Source organism: Macrotis lagotis, chromosome 1 (genome assembly GCF_037893015.1).
Source record: "Macrotis lagotis isolate mMagLag1 chromosome 1, bilby.v1.9.chrom.fasta, whole genome shotgun sequence".
NCBI classification, from domain to species: Eukaryota; Metazoa; Chordata; class Mammalia; order Peramelemorphia; family Peramelidae; genus Macrotis; species Macrotis lagotis.
Window position 1 is genome coordinate 723520449 of NC_133658.1, and position 13037 is coordinate 723533485.

The following is a 13037-nucleotide window of genomic DNA, read 5'->3' on the forward strand; positions in this document are numbered from 1 at the left end:
TTTGCACTTCTTTGTCATTTCATAAGGGTGGCAACTGGGGGAAACCAGACAAACTCAAGCTGTACATTTTCTAAAACTTTTGAGTTTGGGCCAATCCTATGTCTAAATGCAGGATATAGTCAATGAACAGGAGTTTAGAATTGGTTACTGATTGAACTAAAAACCCCATCCTTTGACACCCTTTGGCATCAAGTTTTTCTCCACGAAGAGAGATGCAAATTGAGTGTAAGGACATGACAAAATCTCTAGGAAATTGGAGGATTCATACTTTCTCAAGTTAGTAAGTGGACAAATCATTAGAGTGAGTAAAGGCCTACACAGTTTTGAGATTCATTTGGTGAATGAGAATAAGGTAAGGGATTAAATATGAACTGGAAATTATATTAAATCATTAAATACTTTGAATGACTTAGTTTAGAGCTATAACTAATAGAGCTGGAATGATTTAAACCCAGATTCTTTGACCCAAGACCAAATGCTTTTTCCATGTATTTTTGTCCACAAAGTTGCAAGCAGCAGGATTTGAGTCAATCAAGGTTAAGGGACTTGCCCAAAGTAAATGTCAGGCTAGTAAGTGAACAGTGTCTGAGGACAGATTTTTTTTTCCTGAGATCACAATTAAACACAGATATTCCTGACTTTAAGGGAGGTGCTCGGCTCACATCTAGGGTCATCACCAGTCATCCTGTTTTATATCTGGTCACTGGACCCAGATAGCTGTGGGGGAGAAAGTAAGGTTGGTGACTTAGAACAACACCCCCTCACTCAAATCCAATTCACTTTCTTGTCATGGAATCACCTCTATGATGTCATGGTCTTCTTTAAGAATGAAGGACAAACATCATCCACAGATAGCCGAGACAGGATTTCACCTCAGTTTTTCTGACATATACAATGGTGAATATTATGTAGAGTGGTAATTGTACTAGCTAAGCTTCTTTTAGTTCCTAGATAGCACCTCCTTCAATTGGGAAGAGATGAACTTGGAGCTTGTTAAGGAATGGGGGTCAGTCATATCAATATGATATCACACATACTTGGTAAACTTAATCAGAGGAAATCCTTTACATTTAATGCAGTCAATGCTTGTCTTGCTGAACAAATTTATTATGAATAGTTGAAATGAACCTTTTTCTCTTTCCCTATAGAGCTGGGAAAAGCTATAAAATTTCTGTTGTCCTTCTGTCCTCTTACCTATCCACTGTGATTTTATTAGGCACTTTAATATGGGAATTAAAATCAATAGAGGAAGATCTATTAAAATCCACTGGTCAATTACAAATCCTTACTAAATATTACAGCAACTTGGAAAATTAGCATCAGTCTCTAGGCTCTATGCCTAAATGAAATTAAGGTCTGGACAAGTGAACCTTTTAATAAAAATGGAAAGTATTGGTGTTCTATCTTTAAAGCGATAATTATGAGACTTGGTGAATGGAGCACTGAACCTTGAGGAAGAAAAGACCTGATTTCCAAATTTGCCTCTCTTAACCTTTCTGAATTAAGTTTATTCATTGTTAAATCGGGATAATAAAAGCATCTAGTGAGAGTTCCAAACTTTAAAGGGTGATATAAATATCATCATCATCCTCATGGATTGCTTTTGTACTCTATCACCACTGCTCTGATTTTGATAGGATGAAGACACCAAAGAAGATATTCCCTGTTGAAAGGTACTTCATTGAAAGTTGATTGAAATAGTGGTTAGACATAAAAATATCTTAGGCACAGTGCCCAAAGATAGTTGTTATTGCTTAATTATTTGACTTTGTGACATATTTGGAAATTTTTGGCAAAGATACTGGAGTGGTTTGCCATCTTCTTCTCCAGTTTAATTCTATCAATGGAAAGCAGAGACAAAGAGGATTAAGTGATTTGCCCAGGATCAAACAGCTAAGTGTCTGAGTCTGTATTTGAACTCAGAAAGATGAGTCTTCCTGACTTCAGGCCAATTACTCAATCCACTGTCACAGATAAGGTACTTAAAATGTGAGTTTTTTTCTTTACCCCATTTCACAGATTAGTTTTTGAGGAGACCATTGAGCAGCTGTTAGTTTTTCCATAGCACTAGGAGACAAGCATAACAGGGTAACTTGGAGAGTATATGTTACATTTGAGTTTCTGCCTAAGGTAGTTATATCATAAAACAAGCTCAACTTCCTGCAGGAAGAGGAGATGAAAGGACTTGAAGAATGTTTTTCAGTGTTCACTCTGACTTATTAGAGATGAAGGGTTCTGAGAAAGGAAATAAGCCAGAAAAAAAAATGAGATGGAGGAAATCATTGTGAGTGATTGGAAGACTATGGCACAATAGAAAAAGAGAATTCCTGAAGTTCACAACTCAAAAGACAATGAAAATTGATGTAAGACTCTTCTTTGGAGGACCTTCTCCTCATACACTGGATGAGCTGAGTCACTTGTATTTTCTTATATTTTCTTCTATATCCAAAAGACCAAAGTGCAAAATCTATTTTACAATGGATACAATCTTATTTTCAGAGTGATTGTGGGGAGGTTGATTATGGACAGTCTGAAAAGTGCTTCAGAACATTGTTAACCGTATTATTTCTCATTAAATCTAGGAGAGATAGAGAGGCAGCTAAATGGTACACTGCTGAAACTTTTATCAGGAAGATCTAAGGCAACATCTATCCTCATCCTAGTAGTTGTATGGGCAAGTCACTTAATCTCAGTCTGCCTCATTTTCTTCCTCTGTAAAATAAAGATGACTAAAAGCACATTTCTCCCAAGGTTTTGGGAAGATAAAATGCTGCTATATTTGTAAAGCACTTTGTAAACTATAAAATGATAAATAAAAACTAATCATCCTCCTTTCTCCTCATTATCATCAGTATTAAATCCAATACCAATAAACAAAGGTCTTAGATGCTTGCCTGAAGCATCCAAAGACTTTTTGTTAGATCACTAGAGCTAGCTAGTCCTTCAAAATATAGCATTCAATTTATAACTAGACAAGTGCGCTGCCTCTTACAATCTGTAAGTCATAGTATAACAGGGACACAGAGAAGACACACTTATCTAGGACCTAAACTCAGGGAGAATTAACATTTTATGTGAAATAAAGATGAAGGCTTGGGCATGGGGGACTCCAGGAAATAACTCATTTCATTTGATAGCAGTGAAACAACCTAGTATACTATATGTGAATGGTGAGAGAGAGAGTATGTGGAAAAGAAGACTGTATGGAGATTTTTATGTAGTAGTAAGGAAACATTCTCCTCTCCTGCCCCTGCTGGTTAATTATGGTGCTACTGATTCATGGACTGTAGCCAATAATTAATGTATGCATTGGTTTCAGAATTCTGCTGCTAGGTGTCAAGTCAAACCAATAAGTATTTATTAAGTGAGTTCTATGTGTCAGCCTCTATGCTAAGTACTGGGGATACAAAGAAAGGAAAAAGATCATCCCTGATTGCAGAGAGTTCACAGTATAATTGGGAAGACAGCATGCAAACAATGAGTTACAAATAAGATATACACAGAATAAATTGGAAATAATCAATAGAGAGAAGACACTAGAATTAAGGAGGATTGGAAAGTATTCCTGAAGACATTCTCTAGGATATAGAGATGTGGAGGGAAGGAATTCTGGGCATAGGGATTAGAAAGTGAAAATGCTCTGTAGGAGTATGTGACTATCAGTACCCTCTAAAGACTTTGGTTGCCCTGTTTGAGTCACTTTTTTTCATGGGGAAGGGGGGTGGCTTTGTGAAGCAATGGGGTTAAGTAACTTGCCCAAAGTCCCACAGATAGTAAGTATTAAATATTTGAGGTCAAATTTGAACTCAGGTCTTCCTGACTCCAGGGAAATGCTCCACTGCACTGCCTACCACCAAACTTCACCATGTTTGAATTTCAAATAAAAAAACTCTATATCATACTCCATACAACATGACAGATAAAAAAGGAAATGATGAAAATAAAAAAAAATACTACAGATTAGAGGTTCATTTCTATAATGTATAGAGAAATCTGTAGAAAAAATACTATTATCCTGAATCACACATGGAAGATGTGTTAGAGAACCCACCAAAATTAATCAAGCTCCAAATTCACTGCTCATATCTAGTAATCAACTATTACAACATGATATTTAAAGATGATTAAGAACTGCCACCTTTTACAGATAAGGGAAGTGCAACCAAAGAGATTCACTGACTTTCTCAGTGTTCCAGGGGTATTTAAGCAGCAGAGTAATAATTAAATCTAATTTATATTCTCTGACTATGGAGTCAGTGTTTTTTCTCCTACAGCACCAAGTGGTAGATATGAAAATAAAAGACAAAACGGGAAGAAATGTGTAAAGATTTTGAAACTGTAGGCAGGAAAATGAAGGACTTTAGAAGATGGTGTTTTCATCTCTCTCCTTGCAATTGTTGTCTTGATTATGGAAAAGAGGGAAATATAGGTAAATGACTAGCTAACTAAATGGATGCTGATGAAGAGAAGTATCTGATTCATCAGAAATCAAACCTTATGATGGCAACATGATGATTCTGTTTTGAATAAAAATGCATTTCACCATTACTGGGGAAAGTATGTTTCTCAAGAGACTTTCCAATTTCATCAATCCAACTAAAGGAGAAAAGGAAGAAATAAAACAACACAATTGGCTTATGTGGATAACAGTATATCATAGAAAGAAATTTTTGAAGTAGTATTAATGATTAATTATTTTCAAGTAAAAAATAACAGGAATGAAGAAAAGAATATTATTTGTGGCATCAGATCCTCAAAAACTCCTATGTGGTGTTAAGTAATTTTAAAGTTTCAATGACATTTTTTGGGGGAATGGAATTGATGTTTGGAAATGATAATGGCAATGAAAATGTATACCTTATTACAAAAGAAATATCTCCAAGATAAAAAGTAAGGTAGATAATGAAAATATTTACCTGTATATAAATCCTTGACTGAGAATGCAAGAAAAAGCAATGGGGTGAGACTGGGAGGAGAGAGAATAAGATATCTTGCATGAATATCAAAGGGATTTCCCAGTAGTTCTTATGGAAAAATACTGAGTTCTCTGATTGACTATGAACACAATGTGTCTGAATAATATGATCTATATGCAAAACCATCTAATGCACTTTTATATTGAATGAAGTTATATGTTCTAATGATGGAAAGTAAAATTGCTAATAAAATCTGTGTTAATAAACTGACATATGAAATAGTGTATTGAATTTTGAGTATTACTTTCCAACAGAATCATAGGCAAATTAGGAAATCATTTCTTAACCTTTTTTGTGTCATAGATTCCTTTGACCATCTGGAAAAGTCTGCAGATCTCTTATCAAAATAATACTCTTCAATAATTGAAAGAAATGTTAAATTTTCCTCTCAGAAGTTCAGAGAGCTAGGCAAACATATTTGACTGGCTATGGATAATGTTATCCCCATCTAGAGGGGGGGGAAAGCAACAAACAAACAAAAATCAACCTTTCAGAATCTTTCCCTTAATCCTAATTCCTCATACTGAAAATGACTAATCTGTAAACACGTTTATCAAAAATATGTATATGCAATGTTAACCTGACTTTTCACTGTTGGGGGAGGGGGGTGGGAAGGGAGGGTGGAAGGAAATTTTGTAACTTAAAAATATATATGTGCATATGGATGAAAAAAATAAATACTAAAAAAAGAAATTTAAAATTTAGATTAGAAGGTAGTAAAAAATAAAGATGCAGTATTTTCTCATCCTAGTTCATGGATATGCTGAAATCTATCTATGGATCCCTAAGCAGTCCATAGAGCCCAGGTTAAGAATTTTTGAATTAGAGTGACCAGTAGATATTAATTGAACTACTGAATCTATAAATCATGTAATATAAATAATGCCTGAAAACATTTAGAGAGAAGATTTAGGGAAAATGTGAAATATCCACCTTTAAGGGTTGTCCTGAACTAGAAGTAGTATATTTTTTTCTGTATTGCTCCAGAATTCAGAACAAGGACAGATGGCTGGAAGTTGTAGGGCAGGAGATTTCATATACTTACAAGAAAAAATTTATAAGAAATGTCCAAGATTGAAACAGGTTGCCCTAGAGATCAATAAGCTCCCTATCATTGAAAATATTTGAACAGAATATTGATAATTGCCAATTAAAGATTTTGTGGAAAAGATACCTATATGTATTTCAAAGATTGTGCTAGATAGAACCATTGCCTTTCATCTCTAAGAAACTGTAGTTTCATGATATTAGAATGTAACATTGAAAACATTTGATCAGACTTATGGTTGATCCAACTGAGGATCTGGGTTTCAAGGAATTGTTTTTCACATAACATCATTGTCCTTTATTTGTTTATATGTAAAATATTAGGAAAAATATTTCAGGTAAACTGGTTTCCTAATTTTATTCCTTATGGATATGCTTTTCAGGCCTGGAAGGAAAGAAAAAGTCTTAGAAATACTACTCTCTTTTTATTTCAAAATTGAAAACTGTAACCCCAAAGAAGTAAAGGGATTTGCCCAAGGTTAGACAGCCAATTAATAGTAGTCATGAAATTAGAACTCATGTCCCTGATTTTCAGTAGTCTAGCAAATTCTCTGAGGATTCTTCTCCTTACTCTCACTTCCATTATCAAGCAGGGTTCCAATAACTAGATATTCTTCATCTCTCCCTTGGGCATCTAAGTAGAGTTTTGATAAGTTAGGGCTGATTTACAAATATCATTGGTTTGAGTCCTCACTAGTATGCTTCTCTTCTAAGATTATCAGTTGAGGACCATTTAGTCAATTTGCCTTATTTTTTAAAAGAAGGATATTAATTAACTTAATTAAAAACAGTTGGCACAAAATATTGCCCTCCCCCAATGCCATAACATACTTTCCTTTCACTATAAGCCCTCCCCCAATGCCATAACATACTTTCCTTTCACTATAAATAGAATTTGGTGGAAAGCGTGTTCAAACTTCGTGAGCAAATGAAGTAAAGGGGTTATTCACAAGTACCAGTTACTGGAAGAACTCTTCTCCTGTTTGTGAGGTGTTCAAGAATTTCTCCTTGGGCATATTGTAATCTCTTTTCTACTGGGCTCTTTGCAGACTCATGAATTCAATCTGTCCTTGGTTTTTGATGATGCAGACAATGCACCAGCTGATCCTGAGTGTTACTTAGAATACAGAAGATGGTAGCTGCTACTGCCTTGGGAGTATTATTCTAAGATACTAATGGAAAGATGGGTGATCCAGCATCCTTCAGACTCTTTGAAGTTGTCAAGGTCCTTCTCTAGTCATAAGAGAGAATAAGAGACTGGCTAAAGCCAAGGCATCTACTTCTTCCTACTGCTACCACCCCAAGGTAATTCCTTCTCAAGAAGTTTAGCTATAATTACACACTCACACTAATTTTTTGGAATCCTCACTCCCATCTTCTCACCTCATTTGGGTAATTTAGAGAAAATTCTGAGCATATGAACAGATTTTATCAATCTAATTGAACATGATCATTGTACTGCCATTCTAATTCTAAGGCCTTTTTGCACTGAGTATAAGATTAGTTTTAGTTCATTGATTGACACAAGTACTCACTCAGAGTATTTTAATTTTTTTTCTGACCCTTACAATAGTATTTCTCAATCTTAATTCAGCAAATTAATCAAACTAAAATTTACTAAGATTTATGCAAAGTTTTGGGCATGCAAAGATGAACTAAGTCACAATCTGTCTATGGCTTCAAGTTGCTAAAAATATATCAAAAATAATTTGATGGTCCACAAATGTTTATGATGAAAGGGATATATGATAAACACAAAGAAAAGACCTAGACAAACTACAATGAGAAATTTATTTATAAAAGATTTTATCTTTTGCTCACATATCTTAAAAAATTTAATAATAGAGGATTATCCATTATAGATATCCATTATCCTGGTATAAATAAAGGGTTGTAAATTAAGGGAGAGGTTAAGGAGTTGGACATATAGATTTGAAAGACTGAACAGAAGTAGCAATTGAAGCTATGGAAGTGACCAAGGAACAGAATTTAGAGAAAGAACAAAAAAGAACATGGGGGAGATGTGGAGAATCCACATTTAAGAGGCAGTAAGATGAGAAACCACCACAGGAGATAAAGGAGAAACTAAAGAGGTAAGAGAAGAAACACGAGAGAATAGTGCCATGGAGGTCAAAGACAGAGCATCAGAAAGCAAAAACAAAAAAAAAAATGAAGCATTTTTTTGCTCCCCAGCTTACATTCAATTGAAAGAGACTAAATGTACATAAATAAAGTGATAATATTAATTTTTAGATTATATAAATACAAGAATAGATGCATAAAGGAATCTAAATTTGACAATAAAAAGTTTTTGATAACTTTATAGTAAGCTGCTTCAATATAATGGTATTGAATAGAACTCAAATTGTGAGAGCTGAAGAGAGTCAATGATAGGGGAAAATAGGCAGAAATTGTAGCCTATTATTTCTAGAAATTTTATAATGGAGAGAATGAAGAGGGAGAGAGATAGAGAGAGAAAGGAGCAAGAGGGAGGGAGAGAGGGAGAACAAGAGAAAGAGAAGGAGAGGAAGGGAGAAAAAGAGAAAAGAGACAGAAACAGAAATGGAGGGGGAAGGGGAAGAGGCAAAGAGTGAGCAGCAAGAATATGGGATTTTTTTGTATATGTATAATTACATAAACTATGTATATCTCTCTCTCTCTCTCTCTATATATATATATATTCATGTAGATATATGTATGTGTGTGTGTATTTAAAGAATAGAGGAGACCTGAGCATATTTGTTGCCCAAGGGAGAGATTAAAGATGTTCAGGAGAGAAGTAATGATTGATGGATGAAGGTCCTGAGAACCTTATGTTCTCAAAAGGATCAATTTGTAGAGATGTTCAGAATTTATTTGGACCTTTTATGTAAACCTTTTTGAACTTGGTTACTCCCTGTACAACCTGCAAAGAACTCTCCACCTGCAGAAAAATACTCAGTTCATATCCTTTATGAACACTAAGAATTTTTCTTTGTATGTTTTGGGGATTGTTTTCCATTAAAAACAGGACATGGCTCTGTCTAACTGAAGTGACTAAAGGTTAGCACAGCTAAGGTCCCTTTAAGGCAACTCAATGGTGTGTTGAATTAAGGAAGGAAAATGTCAAGATAAACAGGAGGCTGTTCTGCATGGTTTGAAAAAGGTATGTAAGTGGGTGTGAACCAGAGGGAAGACAAAAAAGAACGAAGACTGTATATTTATTGAAAGGGCATTTCCTTTTCTGACTAAGAGGTATTCATGGAGAAAACCTCCCTAATCAGTTAAAGATTGCCTCTCTTATTTCATATATCACGGTATCCAATTGCTGCATCTCTCTCCATCCACTTTGCTTTCACCTAATAAAATAAGAAAGATAAGATAATCAAAGACTATATTATTTATGTGCCTTATGTCAGAGAAGCCAACAGTGAAGTAGTTGCAAATAGGAGACAAAATTCAATTTTTGGTTGGTGAAAAAATGTAGTCAAACATACTTTCAAACTAAAATAGGACAGTGGAAAGAGTTAAAGAAGGCAGTGAACAATAATTTTTGATTATTAACTAAAATTCCCCTGTCACTTAAGTAGAAAAAAGTGTTTCTCTTCTCTGAGGAGAGAGCTTAATTTCCCATTGGCTTCACCACTTCTAGTCTTCAAGCAATCCCACATTTTAATACCAGATTCCCTAATATCTGGATGAATTTGTGAACTCAGGTTAGGAACTCTCTCCACTGATCCATCAGTTTTGATTAGCAGCCAACTTAATGCAAAAATAAAAAATGAAGCAGTTCTAGCTCTCCAGCTTACATTCAATTAAAGATGACTAAATGTGCATAAATAAAATAACATTAATTTTTAGATTACATAGATACTAGAAAAGATACAATAGGCAGAGTAAATTCTAGGCAATTTTGGAAAGGAGAACGCCAGAAGCTGTGATGGAGAAATTAGAAAAGTTGGCATGTGAAAGAAGTCACTTAAACTGAATCTTGAAAGAAACAAGGCATTCTAATAAATAGAAATGAGGAAGGACTATGTTCCAGACAGGGAAGATGGGTAGTGCAAAGGAACATTGATAGAATATTGAGTGTCATGTGTAAGGGACACAAATAACAGCAATTTAGCTGGATTGCAGTTCAGGAAGTGGAGGTTTGAACAAAGTTGTTACTCATTTCAAATGCCCAACAGAGAAGGTTATATTCTACCCTAGAGACATTGGATACAGATTGTCACCCATGTATTTCTTTTCCTCCTCTGTGATTCACATGTGGGCTATTCCTGAAATCTTCATAAAAGATTCACTCAGTGAATGAAAGGTCTTTCTTGGCTTCTTTTAATTTTTCGTGTGGTGGGGATGGTGAAGATGATATCAACATGATGTGACTTGTCTATGAAGCAAAATCTTTTTTATATTCAAGAAACAATAACTAGAAGGATTTATGTTTCATATACTAGTCAAACAATTCTTTGAACATGAATATTAGTCTAATGAAGAAAATCATTTATAAAAACTGACCACAGTCTTTCAAAAACTTTGAAGTGGATAGAGAACCGGCCTTGGAGTCAGGAGTACCTGAGTTCAAATCCGGCCTCAGACATTTAATAATTACCTAGCTGTGTGGCCTTGGGCAAGCCACTTAACCCCATTGCCTTGCAAAATCTAAAAAACAAACAAACAAAAAACTTTGATGAAATATGCCTTTTTATTCATAATTATATTTTGTACTTCATTATTTTTGTTTTTAAATTTGTATTTTGCTTTATTTTGAAATTAAGATACAAAGCAAAGTTTTCCATAATTTAGTAGAACAGAAGGAAAGAAAATGAGTGTGTGAAACTAAAAATCTATTATATATAACTTGTGATTCCTTTTAAACATGTAATGAAGTTATCATTTAACTTTCTATTTTTTCCCTTTCTTTCCTCTCCCTTCCCTGTAATAGAGATGGCTTGATGTCTTCAAAAAAATTCATAAGGATGTATAATTAGACAAATGGTTAATCATTGATTCAATTGATTCAAATGAATGTGGTCTATGATCTTTTCCATTCTTCCAGAATTTTTCACACTTTGAAATATCTTAAAAATTGATGAACCTCTGAGCTTGAGTCAAGAAGACTGGAATTCAAATCCACCCTCATCCATTTAGTTGCTGTGTGACTCTGGGCGAGTTATTTAACATCTATCTCAATTTTTTCATCTTTTAAAAAATGTATGTCATTTTTAATTTGTGGAATAAAACAAGCATTTCCAAAACTTTGTACAATAAGAAAGATGTTTGTACATGAAATTGGAAATACACAATGCACAACTTGCTATTCCTTTCAAGTTTACAATGAAATCATAATGTAAATCTCTCTTTTTTTCTCTCCATTTTCTTTCTTTGGATGCAGATCAATTGCTTTTCAATTGATTGAACAAGTTGTGATGTCTGTGATGGAATGCTACTTCGCTTTAAGAAATGATGAGTGCAATCATTTTAGACAAGTAGAAAGATGGCATAATAGAGAGGAAAATTAGCAGAACCAAGAAAACACTGTGTAAAGTAACACCAATATTGTTTTAAGAGTGACTTTAAGCAAATATGTCAATTTTTTCTATTATAAATACAAAAATTAGTTATAAAAGACATAGGAAGAAATATGTTCTCTGTATTCAGTTTTTGAATCTTAAAGATTAGGATAATAATAATAATAATAATAATAATAATAATAATAATAATAATGCCTTCTCTCCCTTCCTGTTATTGTGAGAATAAAATGAGATAATATTTATAAAGTGTTTTTCCAATTTTAAAGTACTACATAATTGCTATCATCATCATCATTATCATCCATGGATTTCTTCTGTATATATTTAATCAAGTCCAGCAACTCTGAATGACTCTTCTTTAAACGCTTTTGCTATTTCCTCAAATAAAATGCTAGATATTGAGATGATATAGTTCAAATGCAATAGTGCCACTGTTAGAGCAGTTGAAGCTAACTTGCTGTAGGGAATGGTAACATCACTGTCCAGTTTCATGTCTGTATCTTTCCCTCCATTTAGTTTCATTTACAAATGTTCTTCATTTTAACTCCTGTGGCTAGTTCTCATGCCAAGGTTTACAGATCCTTATTTTCCTTTAAACTGTTATGTAAGGTGATGTTGTTTCTGTAATCGTAACATTGTAATGTTTTGGATATGCATTTATTCTCTGGGAGTGTAACCTTGGCTTGCTATACTATTTGATTTTGACCTTTTCTCTAACTAGTCAATAATCTGATTACATATATTGCCAACTGATTTGGAAATGACTTCATCAGTAACCAGTTAATTCCTGTCATGCTTCTCTTCTTTACCCCCATCTAGTGCAATCTAACTCTCTTTTATTAAAGGAAACTATTCATCATATTGTGTGTGTATGTATGCATATATATGTACATTTGCGGAGAGTATTTGACAAAATTGTCTCAGTTAAGTCAACATCTCCTGTGATATTGTGTGGCATCAAAATGAAGAAGGTCATGGAGAAGGATGGTGTTGGTGTATATATGTGTGTGCGTCGGAATACATATATAAATAACTCATTTTATTGGAGAAAATCATGAAAAATATGAAAAAATGCAATACAGAAATATATATCACACACGTATATGATATTTTCTTCAATTAGAGTTTTATATGTACAACAAATATATTTCAGATGGAATGTTGTATAAAGAAATATGAGTAAATGCTTGCTCACTAGACTGCATAGCCTGGAGTACTTCCATCTCCTTCTTGAAGAATTATGACCACAATATTAATTTTCCTTGCAGCTGATTCACAAATTCATTGTTCCAGGATTCCTATGATCTCAATTACCTTGGGTAGGATTTAGGTAATAGGGAAAAAAGAGATGAGCCATTCAGAGACTTCTCAGAGAGGAGGTGTACACAATAGGGAATAGTCAGTCCAGGATCTTACAATCTAAAAGAAGGAGACACATGCAGGGGGAAGCTGAAAAGTGGGTAATGTTACCTGTCCAGGGGAATGATGAAGACTGAAGAAG

General features: G+C 34.1%; 1 long non-coding RNA gene across 2 annotated transcripts; it reads left to right on the forward strand.

The window, feature by feature from the left end:
* Nucleotides 1–833: 833 nt before the first annotated feature.
* LOC141523698 (uncharacterized) lies at nucleotides 834–11175 on the forward strand. 2 transcript variants are annotated; one of them, XR_012478562.1, is made up of 4 exons: nucleotides 834–897; nucleotides 6916–7013; nucleotides 7113–7328; nucleotides 11062–11175. It is a non-coding gene; the product is annotated as an uncharacterized LOC141523698 (long non-coding RNA). The 2 variants fall into 2 exon arrangements; XR_012478563.1 differs by lacking the exon at nucleotides 6916–7013 and having other exon boundaries at nucleotides 7073–7328.
* Nucleotides 11176–13037: the final 1862 nt, after the last annotated feature.